Raw genomic sequence first — 24,932 nt, 5'->3', positions numbered from 1 at the left:
TTGACAATGCTTGGAAACCGCTTATTTCACACCTTCGTTCGGAAAGAATTTCTGCATCTTCACTTCCGACGGATGTTACCACTTTTAAAGATTAATTATTTATTTACAAGCACGGTGGATTCGCAGCAGCACTATTTAGTTTGCACTCTGCGCTTATATGTTTATCTTTTCTTTTTGGTCATCAGTCTACTGATGCGGCCCGCCACGAATTCCTTTCCTGTGCTAACCTCTTCATCTCAGAGTAGCACTTGCAACCTACGTCCTCAATTATTTGCTTGACGTATTCCAATCTCTGTCTTCCTCTACAGTTTTTGCCCTCTACAGCTCCCTCTAGTACCATGGAAGTCATTCCCTCATGTCTTAACAGATGTCCTATCATCCTGTCCCTTCTCCTTATCAGTGTTTTCCACATATTCCTTTCCTCTCCGATTCTGCGTAGAACCTCCTCATTCCGTACCTTATCAGTCCACCTAATTTTCAACATTCGTCTATAGCACTACATCTCAAATGCTTCGATTCTCTTCTGTTCCGGTTTTCCAACAGTCCATGTTTCACTACCATACAATGCTGTACTCCAGACGTACATCCTCGGAAATTTCTTCCTCAAATTAAGGCCGGTATTTGATATTAGTAGACTTCTCTTGGCCAGAAATGCCTTTTTTTGCCATAGCGAGTCTGCTTTTGATGTCCTCCTTGCTCCGTCCGTCATTGGTTATTTTACTGCCTAGGTAGCAGAATTCCTTAACTTCATTGACTTCGTGACCATCAATCCTGATGTTAAGTTTCTCGCTGTTCTCATTTCTACTACTTCTCATTACCTTCGTCTTTCTCCGATTTACTCTCAAACCATACTGTGTACTCATTAGACTGTTCATTCCGTTCAGCAGATCATTTAATTCTTCTTCACTTTCACTCAGGATAGCAATGTCATCAGCGAATCGTATCATTGTTATCCTTTCACCTTGTATTTTAATCCCACACCTGAACCTATCTTTTATTTCCATCATTGCTTCCTCGATGTACAGATTGAAGAGTAGGGGCGAAAGGCTACAGCCTTGTCTTACACCCTTCTTAATACGAGCACTTCGTTCTTGATCGTCCACTCTTATTATTCCCTCTTGGTTGTTGTATATATCCCCGCCTCTCCCTATAGCTTACCCCTACTTTTTTCAGAATCTCAAACAGCCTGCACCATTTTATATTGTCGAACGCTTTTTCCAGGTAGACAAATCCTATGAAAGTGTCTTGATTTTTCTTTCGCCTTGCTTCCATTATTAGCCGTAACGTCAGAATTGCCTCTCTCGTCCCTTTACTTTTCCTAATGTCAAACTGATCGTCACCTAGCACATTCTCAATTTTCTTTTCTATATACATCTATATACATCTTATCTATGACTAGCGCAGTAGTGGCGACTTTGATATCTTTGGTGCATGCGCTTTCAATCCTTAGCAGCTTTGTATCACGTGACTCTCCGTATAAATAGGCACGCGCAAATGCTATGAACTCAGTCTCTGACTCGCCTTGAAGATGGCTGGGAGGTTTCTAGCCGAAATATCGCAAGAAGAATTGTCGCTGTCCCGAGTGCACGCCCGAAAGATGGTGGAACATTATGTCCGCCGGGAAAACTTCAAGAATCACAAAGTGGTATTGTTCACATTTACATTTCCAGGAACATATGACTTCCTTATGGGCCATTCCTTGACTGTATAGTGGTTCTTGGTGACACGGCTGTCCGAAAGGCCAAAAAACAGCAGTATTTCTCGAATCCAGCCGGTAAACCTATAAGGAGTGCACCAACTTTTAAATCACAGAAAAGCTACCACTCATGGTCCTTATATTTGATTGCCTCTAGCAGCAAAGCCATGTTTTCATAAGTTTCTTTCATGTTTACTGCGTAAGTCAAAGGCACCGGTGGAAATTCATTGCCATTATTCAGTAGTACTGTTTTCAAGCTGGTTTTGCTAGAGTCAATTAATAGTCGCCACTCCTGTGGATTATGTTGTACACCTAGCTTCATCATCAGACCATTGACATTTCTACATACACACATTGAATACGGAATATCGAAATATTGAGCGAAGGAAGCACCTCTTGAACTGAAACAGGAAATTTTTTTCCCTGAAGCTAGAAGGTTTCGTTGTTGCAGTCTCGCCTCCAAGAGTTCAGCTTACTGTTTCGAAAGTTGTAGATCGCGAACCAAATCGTTCAATTCCTTTCGATTAAATAGGTGAGACGAAGTGTCATGATATTGAGGGCAGTACACTTCTATATGTTCAATACTTTCTGATTCACTTGACATGGTGTCTGGTTCCGTGGCTTTCAAGTTAAAGACAGGAACAGGCAACCCCTCATCTTTAATTATTTTTTTACTAAACACTGACCTACAGAATTTTCTCTCACAAAGACAACTCAAACTTTACCTGTTCATTTATTACCCACAATATACAAGCCCAATGCAATCTGACTGATATACATTATTTACATGACTTCCAATAATCAACACAAAAGAAAGGCCCTGAATTGCAAGAAATCCTAACAATAATACAAATATAAAAAATATGAAATTAAAGAAATATGAAATTACCTCCAACTCTGTTAATTGCCTAAACTAATTTCAGTCACGAATCCTGATAGTGCAAACCCCATTCCTTTTCATAAGTCACTTACCTCACAGAAAATCTTCATAACAGGAAATACTGCAATTACAGCAGTTAGCAACAACGGTCAGCTAAATAAAAAGATCCTAACTACTAGGAGGCATATGGTTATGAAAAAGAAAGATTTTTTTGAAGAGCAAACAATGTATTTAGAAAATTTTACCTTATTCATGTGACATCCAGTTCCAAAAATTATGTAGTTGTCAATATCCAGTACCCAAACATTATCAAAAAATGGTTCAAATGGCTCTGAGCACTATGGGACTTAACATCTGTGGTCATCAGTCCCCTAGAACTTAGAACTACTTAAACCTAACTAACCTAAGGACATCACACACACCCATGCCCGAGGCAGGATTCGAACCTGCGACCGTAGCAGTCGCGCGGTTCCGGACTGCGCGCCTAGAACCGCTAGACCTCCGCGGCCGGCTCAAACATTATCAACAACATTCATCATCATATGTTTCCTTGTATATTTTCTTATAAACACATGATTTCGTCTCACTTTACATAGCATGTCCTACCACTCGCTAACTGCTAGACCGTCCAACCACAGAATCTCTTGCCGAGGGCGCAGAGCGCTGTCAGCGATACTAGTACAGTCTATAGCGCTGGCAGCATACAAACAGGCTACTTACACTGCTGCATCTTCTATGTATTCTGCCAATAAATGGCAATCTTTCATTAGCCTTTCTTATATTATCTATGTGATCGTTCCAATTTAAGTAGCGCGTAATTGCAGTTTATAAAATGACTTTTATCTTATTGATATGAATATTTATATATCTACATCTACATCTACATCCATACTCCGCAAGCCACCTGACGGTGTGTGGCGGAGGGTACCTTCAGTACCTCTATCGGTGCTCCCTTCTATTCCAGTCTCGTATTGTTCGTGGAAAGAAGGATTGTCGGTATGCCTCTGTGTGGGCTCTAATCTCTCTGATTTTATCCTCATGGTCTCTTCGCGAGATATACGTAGGAGGGAGCAATATACTGCTTGACTCTTCTGTGAAGGTATGTTCTCGAAACTTTGACAAAAGCCCGTACCGAGCTACTGAGCGTCTCTCCTGCAGAGTCTTCCACTGGAGTTTATCTATCATCTCCGCAACGCTTTCGCGATTACTAAATGATCCTGTAACGAAGCGCGCTGCTCTCCGTTGGATCTTCTCTATGTCTTGTATCAACCCTATCTGGTACGGATCCCACACTGCTGAGCAGTATTCAAGCAGGGAGAGAAATATTGATTTTTGATTGAGATTTTTTCTTTAAGTCGTAACTGGTACCTGAATTTTGGTTGCTGCCTCTTTTAATGATCAACTTCTGCACCAGTTGGTGACGTATTATAATTTGGAGTAAGTTATTGTTATTTAAGGTTAAAAATACGATCTGTTAGTTACTTGGCCGTATTGAAGATAGCTTTGAGCCCAAGTTTTCGTAGCTTTTCATACCTAAGGGACCACTGTTGTAAGTAAGTAAGACCAAACAGCAATCTACTTTTCGTGAGGAAAGGAGATTGCTTTGCGCACAAACTTCCTTCAAACTACACGTCCTGCTGCCTCAAAATTGGTCAGTGGAGTTCAGCAACATACTATTATACAAGAACATAAGCCAATTACTGCAATTAAGAAGTTATGAGAGGTTGTTACGTATTGAATGAAAACTATAGAGAATGAATTTCCTTTCCTGTATTTTAGTGAACTTTGTACAAGTACAGTTCTGTCGATCGATAGCCGGCGACGACAATGACGTTCACCTCTTTTTCAAAAAAAAAAAAAAAAAAAAAAGATATTTCTATTCTTCACCTCCAGAAAATTTGTATACATATATGTTTGGCAACTATTACACATACTTTACTCGGTTCTATCACTAAAATAGCAATTTTCATTAAATGTAACAATACGTTCTGAGCGACGGACTAGCAAGACGTCCTCTTTCCATAAGATACAGATTAACAGTTTTTTAAAATAAATCAATAGTCTTTTTTCTTTAGGGTCCATACTCAACGATTCACAACTACTATCGTTGCGGGGATTGCGCGCTAAAGAGTTTGTTGCTGACCAGCTGCGCTTCACTTCAAGTACTTTTTGAATCGAATTTACATTTACGGTAGTTACATACATTACTGAGCTTCTCAGAATAAAATCAGGCACAAATTAGTTTAAAAAAAGGGCAGTGAGGCTCACGTAACATTACAAGTTACTAGATATTTAACCAAATTAGCAGCCTTTAAATTTGTGTGATCTATCGTGTAACCGAAACTTAACGAATTTCTTTTAGTATTCATGTGGATGTCCTCACACTTTTCATTATTCAGTGACAACTGCCACCTTTCCCACCATACAAATATCGTTTGTAAGTCATTTTGCAATTGGTTTTGATCTTTTGACGATTTTATTAGATGGTAAATGATCTCATCATCTGCAAACAATCTAAGAGGGCTGCTCCGGTAGTCTCCTAAATTATTTATATAGATGAAGAACAGGAGAGGACCTACAATACTCCCTTGTGGAACGCCGGATATCACTTCTGTTTTACTCGATGACTTCCCGTCAATTACTGCGACCTGTCACCTTTCTGACAGGAAATCACGGATCCAGTCGCACAATTCCGCAGGCTCGCAATTTGATGAGAAATCACTGGTAAGGAACGGTGTCAGAGGCCTTCTGGAATTCTAAAACTGTGGAATCAATTTGAGGCCCCCTGATGATAGCACTCACTAGCTCGGTGAATAAAGAGCAAGTTGTGTTTGACAAGAACGGTGTTTCTGAATCCATGTTGGCTATTTCTCAAAACAGTGTTATCTTCGAGGTAATTCGTAACATTCGAACATTCCAAAATACTATTGAAAATCGACGTTCATGATACGCTTCTGTTAAGTCAGCAGATTATTCCTGTTTCCTTTCTTGTGATCCGTGCAACTTTCCTGTCTGTAGGTACGAGTCTTCCGTCGAGCGAGTGGCCATATACGATTCTTAAATATGGAGCTATTGTATCAGAACACTATGAAAGAATTACTAAGTGATTTAAGCTGCTTCGCTACACCGATGATGTAAACTTCTAAGTTATTCACGTCGGCAGTTGTTTTTGATTCGGATTTGGAATATACAGGGTGCTCCATTGATAGTGACCGGGCTAAATATCTCACGAAATAAGCATCAAACGAAAAAACTACAAAGAAAGAAACTCGTCTAGCTTGAAGAGGGAAACCAGATGGCGCTATGGTTGGCCCGCTAGATGGAGCTGCCATAGGTCAAACGGGTATCAGCTGGTTTTTTTTTTTTTAATAGGAACCCCAATTTTTATTACATATTCGTGTAGTACGTAAAGAAATATGATTGTTTTAGTTGGACCACTGTTTTTGCTCTGTAATAGTCACAAACGTATAAGTACGTGCTGTCACGTACATTCCGCCAGTGCGGACGGTATTTGCTTCGTGATACATTAACTGTGTTAAAATGGACAGTTTACCAATTGAGGGAAAGGTCGATATCGTGTTGATGTATGGCTATTGTGATCAAAATGCCCAACGGGCGTGTGCTATGTATGCTGCTCGGTATCCTGGACGACATCGTCCAAGTGTCCGGACCGTTCGCCGGATAGTTACGTTATTTAAGGAAACAGGAAGTGTTCAGCCACATGTGAAACTTCAACAACGACCTGCAACAAATGATGCCCAAGTAGGTGTTTTAGCTGCTGTCGCGGCTAATCCGCACATCAGTAGCAGACAAATAGCGCGAGAATCGGGAATCTCAAAAACGTCGGTGTTGAGAATGCTACATCAACATCGATTCCACCCGTGCCATATTTCTATGCACCAGGAATTGCATGTCGACGACTTTGAACGTCGTGTACAGTTCTGCCACTGGGCACAAGAGAAGTTACGGGACGATGACAAATTTTTTGCACGCGTTCTATTTAACGACGAAGCGTCATTCTCCAGCAGCGGTAACGTAGACCGGAATAATATGCACTAATGGGCAACGCAAAATCCACGATGGCTGCGACAAGTGGAACATCAGCGACCTTGGCGTGTAATGTATGGTGCGGCATTGTGGGAGAAGGATAATTGGCCCCCATTTTATCGATGGCAATCTAAGTGGTGCAATGTATGCTGATTTCCTACGTCATGTCTACCGATACTACTACAAGATGTTTCGATCCATGACAGAATGGCGATATACTTCCAACATGACGGATGTCCGACACATACCTCGCGTGCGGTTGAAGCGGTATTGAGTAGCATATTTCATGAGAGGTGGATTGGTCGTCGAAGCACCATACAATGGCCCGCACGTTCACCGGATCTGACGTCCCCGGATTCCTTTTTGTGGGGACAGTTGAAGGATATTTGCTATCGTGATCCACCGACAACGCCTGACAACATGCGTCAGCGCATTATCAGTGCATGTGCGCAAACATTACGGGAGGCGAACTACTCGCTGTTGAGAGGAATGTCGTTACACGTATTGCCAAATGCATCGAGGTTGACGGACATCATTTTGAGCATTTATTACATTAACGTGGTATTTACAGGTAATCACGTTGTAACAGCATGCGTTCTCAGAAATGATAAGTTCACAAAGGTACATGTATCACATTGGAACAACCGAAATAAAATGTTCAAATGTACCTACGTTCTGTGTTTTAATTTAAAAAACCTACCTGTTACCAACTGTTTGTCTAAAATTGTGAGCCATGTGTTTGTGACTATTACAGCGCCATCTATCACAAAGCGAAAAAAGTTGTCCAACTAAAACATTCATATTTCTTTACGTACTACAAAAATGTGTAATAAAAACATGGAGGTTCCTATTTCAAAAAACGCAATTGATATACGTTTGACCTATGGCAGCTCCATCTAGCGGGTCAACCATAGCGCCAAGCTAGACGCTTATTTCGAGAGATATTTGGCCTGGTCACGATCAATGGACCACCCTGTCCACTTCGTCTCTTTTGGCGGAAGAATTCCGTATCCGAGTTTAGTAACTCTGCTTTAGTGGGTCTGTGATCAGTTACGTTCCCATTGTTATCACTCAATGAAGGTATTGACTGTGTCTTTCCGCTGGCGTACTATAACAGACCAGAATCTCTTTTGGTTTTCTGCCTGATTTCGAGACAGAGTTTGTTGTGGAAACTATTAAAAGCATCTCACTCTGAAATCCGCTCTGTTTCGAGCTTCAATGAAACATCACAAATCTTGGAGATTTTTCGTTCGTTTAAATCTGGCAGGCATTTTTGATGCATCTACAAGAGTGTTCTAACCTGTTTTGTTTACTACGGTAGATCAGTACCATCTCTTATCAGTTTGGGCGGTATATACCTCTCAGTTCCGGTCACGAAAACTGACAACGGCCTGGAGAGTGGTGTGCCGACTACATGATCCTCTGTTTCCGCATCCAGTGGCGCCTTAGGGTTGAGGATGTCGCGGCGGACGGTCGGTACCGTTGGGTCTTTAAGGCCTTTTCGGACGGTGTGTGTTTGTTTTATATCTTTGAGTTGCCCTCGATGCTATTCCTTTGTACCTAAACCACATCTGGTTAACGCTTACATAATCAGACTCGAAGGAGTGGATATGGTCTGTTAGGAAGCCGTCAAGCGAATTTTTGTATGATTTTTTGCTTTTATTTTTGGCGGAATGTATGTTATGGCATTCAGTTTTGCTACAACGACTTTAATGCAAAAAAAAAAAGGCTCTGAGCACTATGGAACTTAACATCTGAGGTCATAAGTCCCCTAGAACTTAGAACTACTTAAAGCTAACTAACCTTAGGACAGCACACAGAAGCGCTCGGCCACTCCGGCCGGCGACTTTATGGTCATTAACCCCTGTATCCGTCATGATTCTCTCTATTTACTTAGGATTACTTGTTGCTAAGAGGTCAAGTATGTTTTTGCAATCACGTACACTTCGAGTGAACTCCTGAACTTATTTTCAAAGGCAGCTTTCAGTACTATTTCGGAAGACTTTTTATGCCTGCCACTGACTTTAAACTTGTATTTTCACCAATGTATCGACGGTAGGCTGAAGCTGCCACCATAATTTTATGGATGAGGTATCTATTTGAAATGAGACTCAAATTTTCTATTGAGCGACTGTATTATCCGAGTTGGGTGGTCGGTAAAAGGTACGAATTAATAATTTATTCCTGTTTGTTACTTATAACCTCAACACAACTCACGGGAACTATCTACTTCAATTACACAACAAGATAAACTACTTCTGATAGCAACAAACATTCGACCACCTTTCCAAACACCGTTAGGTCCTCCGTAAAAATTTCGGCTGAACTGTTAATCTCTGGTGTCATATTGTGAGCATAACCTACACGCTGCGGCCGAGTAGTCAGAGAGTGGATGACTGACTGCTTCTGCAGTTCGGCTTGTAAAGTGGTTGTAACTTCACACCTTACAAGCACTCATACACATACTTTGCCGTGAACTACAACCACAATTAGGTATCATTTGATAGGTTGTACATCGTATAAATGAATATTTAAAGGAGAATGGCATTGTCACTTACGCCTTGTAAATCATTATTAACGCTTAGTGCATGAAAGGTCATCAAGTGTCTTTATTAACAGAACGGCGTAATGAATGTTTGACGATACCAGTCCGCAGCTCGTGGTCGTGCGGCAGCGTTCTCGCTTCCCACGCCCGGGTTCCCGGGTTCGATTCCCGGCGGGGTTAGGGATTTTTTCTGCCTCGTGATGACTGGGTGTTGTGTGCTGTCCTTAGGTTAGTTAGGTTTAAGTAGTTCTAAGTTCTAGGGGACTGATGACCATAGATGTTAAGTCCCATAGTGCTCAGAGCCATTTGAACCATTTTTTTGACGATACCAGTAGAGGTTGGAACACCAGTGGAAATCAAACGGCAGGCCCTGGGTGGAAGGCCTGCACAGGTGTTCGTCCTGCCTAAAAACAGGAAGTAGCTAGAAGGACATCGTGGCACCTGAGCTCTGGAGCACAGTAGGGTGACGGCCGCCGTTACTGTAGCAGGACCGGCAGCACAACAGGAAACTCTGCAAATCTTGGGCGCAGGTGAGAGGAACGAAGAAGCGGCACTTCGGAAACCACGCAGGCTGGGTTATTTCCAAGGATTGTGCTATTGTACGAGTACAGGTTTTCCCTCGCAAACTTTCCGCGCTGGACGATAAAAGACTAAAATATGGTTGGTGTTCGTTCAGAGGAATCTGTAGAGAGGGAGAATATTCCGTGGTTTCGGGATTATGATTCGTTTTCGGAATTACGAGGGTGTGGAGCCGAGCCTGGCTGGGAAGCCAGCGGTGGAGAGACGAGGTCTTCCGTTGTGAGCGCCCGCGTGTGACGGTCGCTCGGTATCAGCTTTGCTGGTACAGACGGACTTGCTGTCTTTGCTCTCAGGAGAGTTTATAGCTAGAAAAGTTAGGCACTGTACTGTTGCGAAACTATACGATTCTGGACTTCACCTCAGGGGTTGGAAGTCGTCGTTGAGTAAGCAGCGTTCAGTAACTGAGAGCACTTCCTCTGCCTATACTTACGTTGAGACGTTATCTGAACTCTGTCCTTGTGGCTGGGAGTTCACATTTCACGTCTGTAGAACACAGAGAGGAGAAGCCAGTATTAGAGTGTATTAGTCAGAGAACCGCCTTCTGCCGTCCTAGTGTTTGAAAGAATTTATTTCTGGCTGGAGTTCTTCCATCGTCACAGACGAGTACGGGAACCATCACTTCGACGCACCGGACGCAGTACATACGGTGATATCGCAAATTGCTTCGGCTTATTAGGGCTATAAAGCTAAACAGCTGTGATCACGTTAGTTTATTTCCGCTGAGGTTCCACACCACCGCAGATCATCTTCGAAAGTAGTGTCTTCTAGTGTTTGGTACATAGATGATGTCAGTCATTTCGCGTTAGTGATATTAGACCGTGCAGTCATAATAAGGGGCAGAGTTGGGCAATTGATTAATAATTTTAGTTACGAAATATTGACAGGTGTACTTAAAGGGTTCATTTTAATCTACAGGGTGATTCAAAAAGAATACCACAACTTTAGGAATTTAAAACTCTGCAACGACAAAAGGCAGAGCTAAGCACTATCTGTCGGCGAATTAAGGGAGCTATAAAGTTTCATTTAGTTGTACATTTGTTCGCTTGAGGCGCTGTTGACTAGGCGTCAGCGTCAGTTGATGCTAAGATGGCGACCGCTCAACAGAAAGCTTTTTGTGTAATTGAGTACGGCAGAAGTGAATCGACAACAGTTGTTCCGCGTGCATTTCGAACGAAGTATGGTGTTAAACCTCCTGATAGGTGGTGTATTAAACGTTGGTATAAACAGTTCACAGAGAATGGGTGTTTGTGCAAAGGGAAAAGTTCTGGACGGCCGAGAACGAGTGATGAAAATGTAGCACGCAGGAAAATCGACTCGCAGAGCTAGCAGAGAGCTGCAAATTCCACAATCAACTGTATGGAGAGTCCTACGAAAAAGGTTAGTTATGAAACCTTATCGTCTGAAATTGGTTCAAGCACTGTCTGCAGCTGATAAGATTAAAAGAATCGATTTCTGTGATTTTATCCTTGCTCAAATGGAAACAGATGAATCTTTCGTTTCAAAGATTATGTTTAGTGATGAAGCAACTTTCCACACTAACGGGAAAGTCAACCGTCACAATGTCTGTATATGGGGAAACAACTCAGTATGAACATGACTCGCCTAAGGTAAACGTTTTCTGTGCCATTTCAGCCAATAAAGTTTTTGGTCCCTTTTTCTTCGAAGGTGCTACTGTAACTGGACTACAGTATCTGGAGATGTTAGAGAATTGGCTGTTCCCTCAGCTCGAACAAGAAGCACAACAATTCATATTTCAGCAGGATGGAGCGCCACCACATTGGCACTTATCTGTCCATAACTACCTGAACGTCAACTACCCGAGGCGATGGATCGGCCGCCAGGCAGCCCGTGACAGAGCACTTCATCACTGGCCTCCAAGAAGCCCTGATCTTACCCCCTGCGATTTTTTCTTATGGGGGTATGTTAAGGATATGGTGTTTCGGCCACCTCTCCCAGCCACCATTGATGATTTGAAACGAGAAATAACAGCAGCTATCCAAACTGTTACGCCTGATATGCTACAGAGAGTGTGGAACGAGTTGGAGTATCGGGTTGATATTGCTCGAGTGTCTGGAGGGGGCCATATTGAACATCTCTGAACTTGTTTTTGAGTGAAAAAAAACCTTTTTAAATACTCTTTGTAATGATGTATAACAGAAGGTTATATTATGTTTCTTTCATTAAATACACATTTTTAAAGTTGTGGTATTCTTTTTGAATCACACTGTATAATAAATATATATTGAAAAACAACGTTTATCATTTAGTAGTACTAGTTGCGTTCATCATTCATATATGTTTAGATTATAATTTATACTTAAAAAGGAACATTAAGAGATCCTAAGATCTGCTTCAGGGGGTAGTAAGACAGGGCCAAATCATCATTTTAGAGTTTATTATTTACCGCTGCGCACATTCATTTTTACACCCGCCTGGAATGCGACGAAGCAACCGTAAATTTTTATTTCAGGTTTGGTCAGTATTTTAGTAATTATAAAAATCGCCACCACCATTTTGCAGTAGATCATCGATCTTGGATAGCAGCAGAGCGTCGGATCCAGAGTGTATTCTTGACGGCAGCGGAGACACAGGGTAAACAATCGGCTTCAAATCCCACGCCCGTATTCGTTTATATAACATAACCACAGAATCATTATCCTAATAACAGATAAACTGAGACGAGTTTCGTGGAGGCTGAAGAGTCAGAAATGGATGACTTATTGCATCTGCCCTGGGTGGTGGTGGGATTGGGCGAGTAAATACCTCCCCGTGAATGTTGGCCTCCGATATTCTCTGTGCCCTAGTGTGCCACCCATCGTCCTGTACACGAGCAGGCAAAAGTCATGGGGTACCTCCTAATATCGTGTCGGACCTCGTTTAGTCCCGTGTAGTGCAGCTACCCGACGTGGCATGGACTCAACAAGTCGTCAGCCGACCCCCTGCAGAAATACTGAGCCATGCTGCCTCTATAGCCGTCCACAAATGCGAAAGTGTTGCCGGTGCAGGATTTTGTGCATTAATTGACCTCTCAATTATGTCCCATAAATGTTAGATGCGATTCATGTCGGGCGACCTGGGTATATAACGTTGTTGCTTTAATTTTCTTTGAAAGCGGTGCTGATAGACAATAAAAGCGGTTTAAAAGCTGTGAGCTGTCTGGGGAAGTTAACCTTGCATTACTGCGCAACTGTTTCACCAGGTATCCAGTCTAGCTTACCAAATTCCCAACCAGACTAACATTAATTATAATCATTCATCTTACGATAACCGGTGATATATTATTATTATTGTTAGTCGTAAAGCTCCCAACATGGAAGACGCTAAGTAAAGATGGTTCACTTCTGGGGCTTCTTATTCTTCTTGTTTGCCCACCAGGTCTTCATTCTTTGCGAGAATTCAGCTTTTCTTTCTTCGCTCCATTTTGTTCCAGTTCTCGGCGCTTTTGTCTCTGGTTTGACCTCCCATTTGTCAACTTTAAGTTTGAAATTGTTTCTTTTGTTCATGTCTTCAGTAGTAATGTTGGCTAATTCCAGATCTTTCTTTACATTTTTGATCCATTCTCCTCCATTAACAAGGGATGCTACGTATCTTACTATTCTTTTTGTAAGTCTGTGATCGGGAAGTCTCATTATGTGGCCATAGAATTTTAGACGCCTCTTCCTCATGTCTATCTCTATGTTAGAATATTCTTCAATTTTAGAATTTTTCTGTAATCTATACCCCTCTTTGGTCCATCTTGGTCCCAGAATTTTCCTAATGATTTTCCTTTCCTCTTTCTTCAGGTTTTCCATATCTGTTTTTCTTTTAAGTGTCAAGGTTTCGCTGGCATATAGCATTATTGGTTTAATTACCGACTTATAATGCTTAATTTTTGTATTTATAGATAGACATTTTTTATTGTAAATGTTTTGGACCAGCCCTAGACCCCTATGAGCTTTTAATATTCTTTCTTGTTGTGAGTATTTTTCAGAAATTATCTCTCCTAAATATTTAAAGTATGGTACCCTCTTAATTTCTCCATATTTGGTTTGTAACTTAGAAATTTCTAGATTTGTTGTTGTAAACACCGTTTTCTCAAAAGATATTTGTAGGCCAACTTTTCCTGCACACTCTTTTAAGGTTTCTATCTGTTTGACTGCCATTTCACTAGAATCTGCCATTATTGCAAGATCGTCTGCGTAGGCTAAGTAGGGGATTTGTAGGTCATCTTGTTTGGTTCCCAGTGATATTGGTTTCCAGTACTTTTCTTTTTTGAGTTCTTTTTCCCATTCTGCCATGACTCTATCCAGAACTAAGTTAAATAACAGAGGTGATAATCCATCACCTTGTCTAACCCTAGTTTTTATCTCAAATGATTTTGAAAGTTTTCCCATGAATTTCACTTTGCATTTTGTATTTGTTAATGTCTGCTCTATGATCTTCCGTGTCTTCTTATCCAGTCCTTGTTCTTCAAGAATTTTAAATAGTGTGGGTCTGTGAATTGAATCATATGCCTTTTTAAAGTCGACAAAGACATATACTGTAGGCTTCCTTCGCATTTGTCTCATCCTTGTAATCAATTTCAAGTTTAAAATTTGTTCTGGACATGATCTGTTTGGTCTGAAACCAGCTTGGAAATCTGAGATTTTGGGTTCTAGCAGTTTTTGTGTTCTTTCAAGAAGACAAGCTGATAATATCTTGTATGTGACGGCAAGTAAGGAGATTGCTCTATAGTGATATATATATATAAAAGAGAATTTAAATAAAAAGAAATAAATCAGTTTATATTTGGAAATTTATTTTAACATTGATCATTGAAATTTCAGCATATTAAATTTGATTCATAACTAAACTGGTGCCTTATTTAGGATTGTGGAAAATGTGAGTTTGTAACCTTACGGAACACATCACATATGGAGCCAAGATTGGGAGACTGCATACAACACTGCATTAATAAAATAACACACGAAGAACGTTGAAACATATGCAAGAGGAAAATTACCACAACCAACCGATTCAATTTTCACCCAAAGAAGTTACGTTCGTAGCACAATCCTGTCTGTCATGTAGTTACCACACACTGGTATACTAAATTCATACTAACTCTCTGTGAAGTCTTCCCGAAAAGAATAGCTGAGGGCTACTTTGATGATTACACCACATGCTTCACGTGGTCAACTTGGTTTACACAAAGCGTGTAACTCCACAATAATTTTGATAATTAAAATAAATTAGATCGAAAAGCAATTTACAAAAGAACAACCTCGACTGGTTACTAACGTCTTACTATTAACCTGATGGGTCAAACAATTATATAAGCAGGTGGTACTGGTTTCACAAAGTACACCCCACGTGGGTTGAACATAAAGAAAAGTTGCTATATTGAAAAATATTGTCAAGACCAGACGTTATAATCTCACGCACATTCGCATTTAAGATTGATGAACTTAGTTAGAGTTACTGATCAACACGTGGTTCCACTTTACTCACAAAGTAGTGACAAAGCAACTACCGGAATATATTCTGAACTTCACACTAGAATTACACTGCGCTGCAATTTAAGATAACATTAGATATTTTAGAGCTAAACCTGAAATAAAGGTGATTAAATTTTCAGTTAGGCTGAACTTAAGAAATCCATTGTCCTACGGACTTAGCAGACACGCACTTAGCCGGAGATCTTACCACTTCAGACGCTCGCCACGGACAGACTGACGTGGTCCCTTCCAGAGGGGTGGCTCACAAATACAAACGGAAGTAGCCAGAGGGGCAGCTTCCTATACCAACATGACAAGGGACAGACAGGACCATTCTAAGGACAGAAACCTCTTTGCATTTAGAAAGCGTAGCTACCTGTTCCGACGTTGGTCCTACTGTTCTCTAGCAGACAGGCTTGTCTGCTACCCTCAAGCATGCAACTAGAAATACATTTGCTCACACAGAAGGGAAGGGGGATGACAATATCTTATCATATACAGTATATAAAAGAAAGCTGATGTAGGTTCCGTATGAGACTGTGTGACATGAATTACATATAAACTGTGTTTTAAAGTGTAGTAGTGTGACAGATCGTTCTTGTTTATGTGTAAAAGTAACACGTTCCACTACTCAGTCTCCTCCCAGATAGTCAGAAACGCCACAGTAAATTTAGAAGAGGAATTTATGCCGTAAATGGCAACATATTTCAGCAATAAACATGAAAGGAATCCAACAGAGACCTTTCAGGTAGCCAGATAATTTGGCTTGTTGACAACTTGGGTCCATGGCTTCATGAAGCCTAGGCCACACTCGAGCCCTATCATCAGCTAATGCCAACTGAAATCGGAACTCGTCTGACCAGGCCATGGTTCCCTGGACGTCTGAGCTCCAATCGATACCACACTGTCCTAACGGATAGCGTCGACGCATGCCCCACATTGATTTCTGAGTTTGTTTCAGGCAGTGTTGCTTGTCTGTTAGCACCGACAACTCTACGCAAACACCGCTGCTCTAGGTCGTTAAGGGATGCCCGACGGTCACTGCGTTCTCTGTGGTGAGAGGTTTTCCTGAAATTTTGTACTTTTGGCACACTCTTGACACTGTGGATCTCGGAATATTAAATTCCTTAACTATTTCCGAAATGGAATGTCCCATGCGTCTAGCTCTAAGTACCATACCCATCGTCCGGTCATAATCACGCCGGAAGCCCTTTCACATTAATCACTTGAGTACAAATGACAGCTCCGCAAATGAAGTTCCCTTTTATACCTTTTGTACGCGATACTGCCGCCATCTGTATATGTCCATATCGCTATCCCACGAGTTTTCTTAACTCAGTGTATACTTCCACCTCTAGTAACGGAATTGTACCCTTCTTCTCTATTGCGAGTGTGGATTGGATATTCTCTTGAATTGTGTTCAAATATTCGTGAAACCTGTACAGCTCCGTCTCGCCATGGGGACATACAGTGAACGTACCTTTACGTACCCGAGCCAGCAGCGTGGGCGTAAAGGAGTTGAACAAATTGGTGTTGCTTCACAGGCTTCCATGAATACGTCGGCTGCTAACGGGGATATAGGATAACGCAGTACGAAGCCGTCTATCTAGCCATTTGATGTTGATGACAAACAAATGTCACCCATGTAGCACATGTCTGGCGGAACACGCTATTGTAGGACGCAAACTGTTTTGTCTAATGACACGTTAGTAAATAGTGAGTTCCCCACTACAGTCAGGAAGGTCACTGAGCCTTGACCGAAATGTTAACGATAGTTATGTACAATATGACGCTGTGCCATACCCAGAAAACCTTTATGTTAACTGACTCTAGCACCGGAAGCCTACGCAGTTATATTTAATCTCCATATCCCACAGGCATGGAACTACTGGAGCCTCTGTTTGGTGACATTCGGTGAAAGTATTTGCGATGTAATATTTCCTGTTTGCGCCCATGTGGGAATTTCGCGACTACTCCCAAAGGCCGGCCGGTGTGACCGTGCGGTTCTAGGCGCTTCAGTCTGGAACCGCGTGACCGCTACGGTCGTAGGTTCGAATCTTGCCTCGGGCATGGGTGTGTGTGATGTCCTTAGGTTAGTTAGGTTTAAGTAGTTCTAAGTTCTAAGGGACTGATGACCGCAGATGTTAAGTCCCACAGTGCTCAGAGCCATTTGAACCATTTGAACTCCCAAAGGTTTAAAAAAAGCTCGAGAAGTGCAGTTTGAAACCACGTGTGCCTAATTTACCTGTGAGCTGAATGCAGGCACTATACCCCTGCCTGCCGCCGGACCTAGCAAGGGATTTCCTACTCAAGCACGTCGAAACTATTAATTCTACTGTGTCTCGGAAACAATTAGATTGGAGGTCTGATATTGATAACTCAAGTGCAGTTACAAAAGGAGTTAATTTTAAGTGGCTGCCGATTAGCACACCGAATCACGTCAAAAATGTTGTGTCGTAGGGTCAGGCCTCCCCCGCTGTGGAGTATCGGCCCAGCCAGATATGGAGACCGGGGGCCGGGCGCCGGTGTAGGTTTCGGGGTGTGTCCGCATCTCGCCTCTGCCTGCGCCTGTCGCTGTCAGCCGTCAGACGTCAAGCGCTAATCAGGCGAGCTGTCCGTGCATAGCCGGTAGCCACGCCCTCTGCGGGAACGCAACCCGCCGGCTTGGGTTTCGTCCCGACGTGTCTGCCGGGGGTGCACCAGCGCGACAAAACCTGCACACACCTCGAGGGCCAATCTGTGTTTAGATTTGACAGCCTCAAGCATTGTTTCGGTCTTACCATAAACCGTGAAAATTCCCTACAGCTGCACATGCCAACGTGATCAAGCGCACTGTGAATTTTCTTGCCGATTAGACAAAGAGGGCCGCCCTAAAAGAACACACAATTCGCTTTGTAACACTGCACACAGTGCAGAAATGCTACTAGGTAACCAAAGTTGGAGTCAGTCGTAGTGACGTCGTGAGAATGTGCCAGTAGGTTGTAGGTATCAGCGCAAAGACAGGGATCGATATGGAGACGAGACAGCATGACAGAAACTACACTCATTCTCATAAATTAAGGACAATGCTGATACATGATGAAACAACGCTCTGGGGGGCGGTTTGCGGGTTTAAACCACTTCGGGGTATGGCCATGCGGTGCATCTGACCTGCGGTCGTCGCACGGTGGCGCTGGCAGCAGTCCACATACGCAGAGATGTGTTGGTGCATGTCAGAGCACGGTGCAGCGAGTAAGTGTGCACACGTTTTCAGACGTGCTAATGGTGACTGTGTGTTGAAAATGGCTCAAAGAACACATATTGATGACGTTATGAGGGGTAGAATACTAGGGCGACTGGAGGCTGGTCAAACACAGCAGGTCATAGCACGGGCCCTCCGTGTGCCACAAACTGTTATCTCAAGATTATGGCAACGATTCCAGCAGACAGGAAACGTGTCCAGGCGCTACAGTACGGGACGTCCACAGCGTACAACACCACAAGAAGACCGATATCTCACCATCAGTGCCCACAGACGGCCACGGAGGACTACAGGTAGCCTTGCTCGGGACCTTACCGCAGCCACTGGAACAGTTGTCTCCAGACACACAGTCTACAGACGCCTGAACGGACATGATTTATTCGGCCGGAGACCTGCAAGGTTCATTCCACTGACCCCTCGTCACAGGAGAGCCCGTAAAACCTGGTGTCAAAATCACGGTATATGGTCATTGGAACAGAGGTCCCAGGTTATGTTCACGGACGAGTCCAGGTATAGTCTGAACAGTGATTCTCGCCGGGTTTTCATCTGGCGTCATTCAGGAACCAGATACCACCCCTTTTATGTCCTTGAAAGGGACCTGTATGGAGGTCGTGGTTTGATGGTGTGGGGTGGGATTACGACTGGTGCACGTACACCCCTGCATGTCTTTCACAGAGGAACTGTAACAGGTCAGGTGTATTGGGACCTCGTTTTGCACCAGTATGTCCGCCTTTTCACGGGTGCAGTGGGTCCCACCTTCCTCCTGATGGATGATAACGCACGGCCCGACCGAGCTGCCATCGTGGAGGAGTACCTTGAAACAGAAGATATCAGGCGAATGGAGCGGCCTGCCTGTTCTCCAGACCTAAATCCCATCGAGCACGTCTGGGATGCTCTCGGTCGATGTATCGCTGCACGTCTTCAAACCCCTAGGACACTTCCGGAGCTCCGACAGTCACTGGTGCAAGAATGGGAGGCTATACTCCAGCAGCTGCTCGATCACCTGATCCAGAGTATGCCAATCTGTTGTGCGGCTTGTGTACGTGTGCATGGTGATCATATCCCATACTGATGTCGGGTTACATGCGCAGGAAACAGTGGCGTTTTGTAGCACATGTGTTTCGGGACGGTTTCCTCAACTTATCACCTATACCGTGGACTTACAAATCTGTGTCGTGTGTGTTCCCTATGTGCCTATGCTATTAGCGCTAGTTTCGTGTAGTGCCACGTTGTGTGACACCACATTTTGCAATTATCCTTAATTTATGAGCATGAGTGTAGTTGTAGAATGAGATTTTCACTCTGCAGCGGAGTGTGCGCTGATATGAAACTTCCTGGCAGATTAAAACTGTGTGCCGGACCGATACTCGAAATCGGGACCTTTGCCTTTCGCGTGCAAGTGCTCTACCACTTCATGAGTGTAGTTGTGTTTTAACGTGCCCATGACCGCACCGTCAGTGGAGTTTCCCGCATCAACGCGGAGTGTTTAACGTTTCTTTAGAAAATGGTTAACTCTTGCAATCATGCAACACGACCTACGCACAGTGGTCGAAAAAATATTCCATCCTACACGTACTGGAGACGGGTGTCATTCCTTGTCAACGATACTCGGTTTCAGACCCGACAGAAATTGTTGCTGTCAGTGAATGCACGTCTACCTCAACCAGTTTCCGAGTGAGTCTGTCCAAGGGAACTGCGTGCAATGCACATTTATTAGAGTCGGCTACCTCGCAAAACGCCATTCCTTACAGAGGGGCAGAAAGTTGCACATCTTGCAGGGGCCAGACAGCACATAAACTGGACGATAACTGACTAGAGGCATGTAGTCTAGTCCAGCGAGTCTCAGTTTTGTTTCTTCTCAAATGAGCCAAGGCGTTGAATTTACCGATCGCCCAGTGAGGCGTTCTTCGAGCTTTAATGTCGTATTTTTCTCGTATCTTAAATTTATTTACTGTTTAATATTTTAAACTACGTTATCACTGCACAGTCAAAGGTTACATTTACTCTTTTTTGTATCTGGCTCTTGATGTGGGACGTCTTTTTCACTATTGTTCACCTTTTTTGATCATGAAAGTTAAGTAAAGTTTGAAGATGGACTTGGAAGCCGAAAAAAGCAGAAATAAATTAATTCTTTAGAACATCCACAATATTGTGCTTTTCATTTATAACTGTGAAGTTGTTCTATCAAGAAGCAATAGAGGACTCTGTTAACATGTACTGAATGTTGGCGAGAATACAGTCAAGCGAATAAATGGTCCTTGCGACTGCTACGGTCGCAGGTTAGAATCCTGCCTCGGACATGTATATGTGTGATGTCCTTAGGTTAGATAGGTTTAAGTAGTTCTAAGTACTAGGGGACTGATGACCTCAGATGTTATGTCCCATAGTGCTCAGAGCCATTAGAACCGTTAGAATAAATGGTAGATGGACTAAGGAAGTTCTTTCCTGGAATCCAAAAGATAAGAAACGACAGATGCGATGATCTAATATGAAGTAGTTGCATGGCATCGGAAGACGTACAGGACAAACATGGGTGCATACTGCTGAGGAGCATAATGCACGGAAAAGACTTTTGCTGTTAAACAGATAATCATGACAGTTATGGTGATGATGATCTAAAAAGAGTTCTAATCTACCAAAATATTAATAATAGAGGCTACTTTTTAAAAAAATAATTACAGTTACGTCTAACGAAAACTATTTTTGTTTCTGCCCCTCAGAAAATATGGTTTGGTCCTACAGAGGGTAACAAAGTGTATTTTTATCATATGCTCATGCAAGTACTTTAATACATTTCCTTGTTTATACTGACTAGTCATTATAATAGTCCAAAAATACTTTTCAGCCGAGGGCTGGAACTTCTGCTTGAACACACTGCTAAGTGCCTTCTTGTCAAGTGAAGATCCGTCTATCTGTGTGTGCGTGTATGGTGTGCATTTTTTAGAGTCATCGGTATACTGATTGGTTTGATGCAGTCCGCCACGGGTTCGTCTCCTGTGCCAACCTTTTCATCTTAGCGTAGTTCCATCTCACGTCCTCAATTATTCACAGCATGTACTCCAGTTTTTGCCCTCCTCTACAGGTTCTACCCTCTACAGCTCCCTCTATTACCGTGAAAGTTATTCCCTGATGTCGTAACAGACGTCCTGTTAGACTGTCGCTTCTTCATGCCATTGTTTTCCACATATTCCTTTCCTTACCGACTCTGTGGGGAACCTCCGCATAACTTACCTTATCAACCCACCATATTTACAACATTCTTCTGTAGCAACACATCTCGAATGCTTCGATTCTCTTCTGTTCTGATTTTCCCACAATCCATGTTTCACTGCCTTACAATGCTGTGCTACAATCATACATTCTCAGAAAATTCTTCCCCAAAATTAAGGCCAGTGGTTGATGCCAGTAGACTTGTATGGTCCAGAATGCCCTTTTTGTCAGTGCTTTTTTGACAGCTCTCCATCGAAAGCTCACATTATCAGCCACCCTTTTGATAGTTTTAAAAGAAAGAAGTGGAGAGTTTTGACCGAGAATTTGAGAATCTCTTTTTGAAGCTCCAAATGTTCCTGTGGCGGCGTCAGTGCCTCGTTAACTAACGTCTGGCCACGTCAAAAGATATTTAACACAAGTCTTCTTTACTATTGTGGGAGAAAATTCTGTATTATTGTTAGACTTTTAGCTGGTCAATGTGAAAGAACCGTTTCGAGCGTCTTACCTGAGGATAGGAATTTGTTTATCCTAAGATGTTCGACGAGACAGGTAATGCCGTTGAACGTACGCGGCATTCGGTGCTGGAAGAATTTTGGGAGAAGATTTTCAGATCCAGTTCTGCTGAATGATTAAGATGTCAATCTCCACTTGAGAAACAATATAAGCAAGCTGCAGTCAATCGTACATGATATATTTTCTTCGTCAAGTTTTTCCATTGTACTGAACAACGCCTGATACAAATTAGGATATTTAGAGGATCGCCTGGCATGTTTTGCGAACGCTGTTGAACTTTGTTTAATATTCTGTTGTCCGACGTGTGCATTGTGAGAAGAAATTCCGTTCATTTTATGTGCAGGAGTAAAAAAAAAAAAAAAAACAGTTATATTTAAAGCTTTTCTGTACACATGAGCACTGTTGTAATTTTATTGCAATTGTATCTTTACCATAATAACTTCCTTATTATTGTTAATTAACAAAATACGCGTATGTGAGACAATAAACCAAAAAAGCCAAAAAACCTGAATTTAAAATGTTAACTTAAGAAATAAAACGAAATAAGTAAAATAAATAATTAGAATAGTAATGAAAGTTAAAATATTTTAATTAGGTATGTTGTAAACAAATCTACAGCACAGTGTGTACAGCTTATTTTCGAAGAATGGTATTTGAGAAACCAGCTGTGTTATACAATGATGGATGTGGCGTGAAAACTTCTTCAATTTATGTCGTAACAAAAGTTTCCTTTTTCAAAATTAAATGATGGTGATGTGATACTTTGTAAAATTTCAAATTATTAAAAAAGTTGATATACACTTTTCAGTAATGTTAATTACATTTCAAGTTTTACATGAAACACATTTTTTATATCATTGTTTCGAAGATATTGCCTCTATAGACAATAGGCCAAATTACGTTTTTTGGGTATTTTTTCACCCCTCTACATACCCGTCAAGTTTCAAGATCTCGTACCTCGGAATGTTCATTTGTCAGTGACGGTCCGAGAGGCTATTATGTTGTTGTAGGCGCGCTCTGCTTCACGGGATAGTAACACGAGCGCTGGTGCGAACAGCTATGCCAGGCGGGAATGCGACTGTCCTTACTTTAAGGCACAGCATAATTATTTTTGTACAGTGTAAAAGGCATTTATAAAACCAGAATTTCCGCATCGTCTTGACATATCTGTTCCAGATCTCAGTTTTCCAGGTCGGAACGTCTTGATACAACCGTTGTGTATAAATCTCTAAAACAGGAAATCATACGACTGGAAGTAAATAATTATGAAGAAAGTATTGTAAAAGCTTCTACCTGTATCGTTGCAATAGTTGGGAATTACGTGACCGTTCAGCAATCCTATCGTTACATTGCGGTTCGAAAGAAATCGTATAGATTTTCGAGGCTATCCGGCTCGAAGTACTACACAGAATCTCAGTGAACATATTTATGAGGAACTAATGCCTCTGTTACGTGGAAAACGAATTCTTCCAAAACACCATGATAGATGTTTTCACTTTGGTGCACCAAGAAATGAACAGTTTTCAGTTTTAGGTTAAAAGAACAGCGGGAAACCTTACCAGCAGGTTAAAAGCTTTAATACGAATGCGCTCATAGCTTCGTGTCCGAAACTTGTCACAAGGACAAAAACCTAGTTCTTTGTACTCTGGTTCTTAGTAGATTAAAATTACGAGAAATTATTAAATGGATCAAAAAAATTAAATGGAGTGTTGTGATTAAAAACTGGTTCTTGCCAAGAAAAATTTCGAATTCCTCGTCCTCGTACTTTCCACAGCAGTCTCTGAACTTCAGTTGATCGATGTCAGTGCGAGATCAGATTACATGCCTGTAATTTCACCACAGCGGGGTTTTTATGCAAACACCTTTTCTGTGTCAAAAATTTTGTTGGGTCACGCAATAAAAATCACTCTCTGGTAGATTGCCGTTTCCTATCGTACTACCTTCAAGTGTTATATTATTTCACTTAAATGTACAACTTCTGACAACCTAACTGATACATTAAGCAATTCAACCCTTAAGTCCGGGAAATAAATCTGCCGACTGATATTACTTCATTCGCTGTCCAGCGGGTGGGTGTATGGCCGTATGGAGCGGCAAGTGCCTCGGAGGTCATTCTTACGACCGTTAATGTCAGCTTTGGAGCACAGAGCCGCTGCCTCTTCCTCAAGCAGCACCTTAGTTGTCGTCACCCAGCTTGTTGGACCCCATTACACTCACGAGGAAAAGATCCTCACCAGGGAGCAATCTATGTCCTCCTGGTAATCGTCACTGAAGCTGACCGCTTAACTCCGGCCACTATGGACTAAGAGTTAACGCTCAACGTAGTTTTCAATTTTTAGCTTTTGTTGGTGAGCAAGCTTTGGTGCCATACCAGTAAATGTTGAGCCCATCAGTCAGTGCCTCATTTCGGTCTTCTGACAAAATATACCCTTCGTCTTTTGAGTTCCTCTCGCAATTTAAAATACACGATTTATCCAAATGCATCCCTATTCAAGATCTTGTCCCGTGTGATACCGATTTCCTTAAGATCGTCCTCACATTCTTGCAATCCATTCCAATATGTTTGCCTTTGGCCTTATGGAATTCCAGATTTTCTGTGTTACACGATCATTAGACATGTGATCTGATGTTTTCCCGGCGAATTTCTAACTTGTAGAGTTCTGATGTGTCCATCCGCGTTACGTCGAAAGATCTCTACGATACTTCGGCAAACAGATACGTTGCCGTCTTCAAGTGGTTCCTGATAACAACTGCTCTGCCCATGT

This window comes from Schistocerca cancellata, chromosome 8, assembly GCF_023864275.1.
Source record: "Schistocerca cancellata isolate TAMUIC-IGC-003103 chromosome 8, iqSchCanc2.1, whole genome shotgun sequence".
Classification (NCBI taxonomy): Eukaryota; Metazoa; Arthropoda; class Insecta; order Orthoptera; family Acrididae; genus Schistocerca; species Schistocerca cancellata.
The sequence above is the reverse complement of the archived record's forward strand: the minus strand, read 5'-3'. Positions refer to the sequence as shown.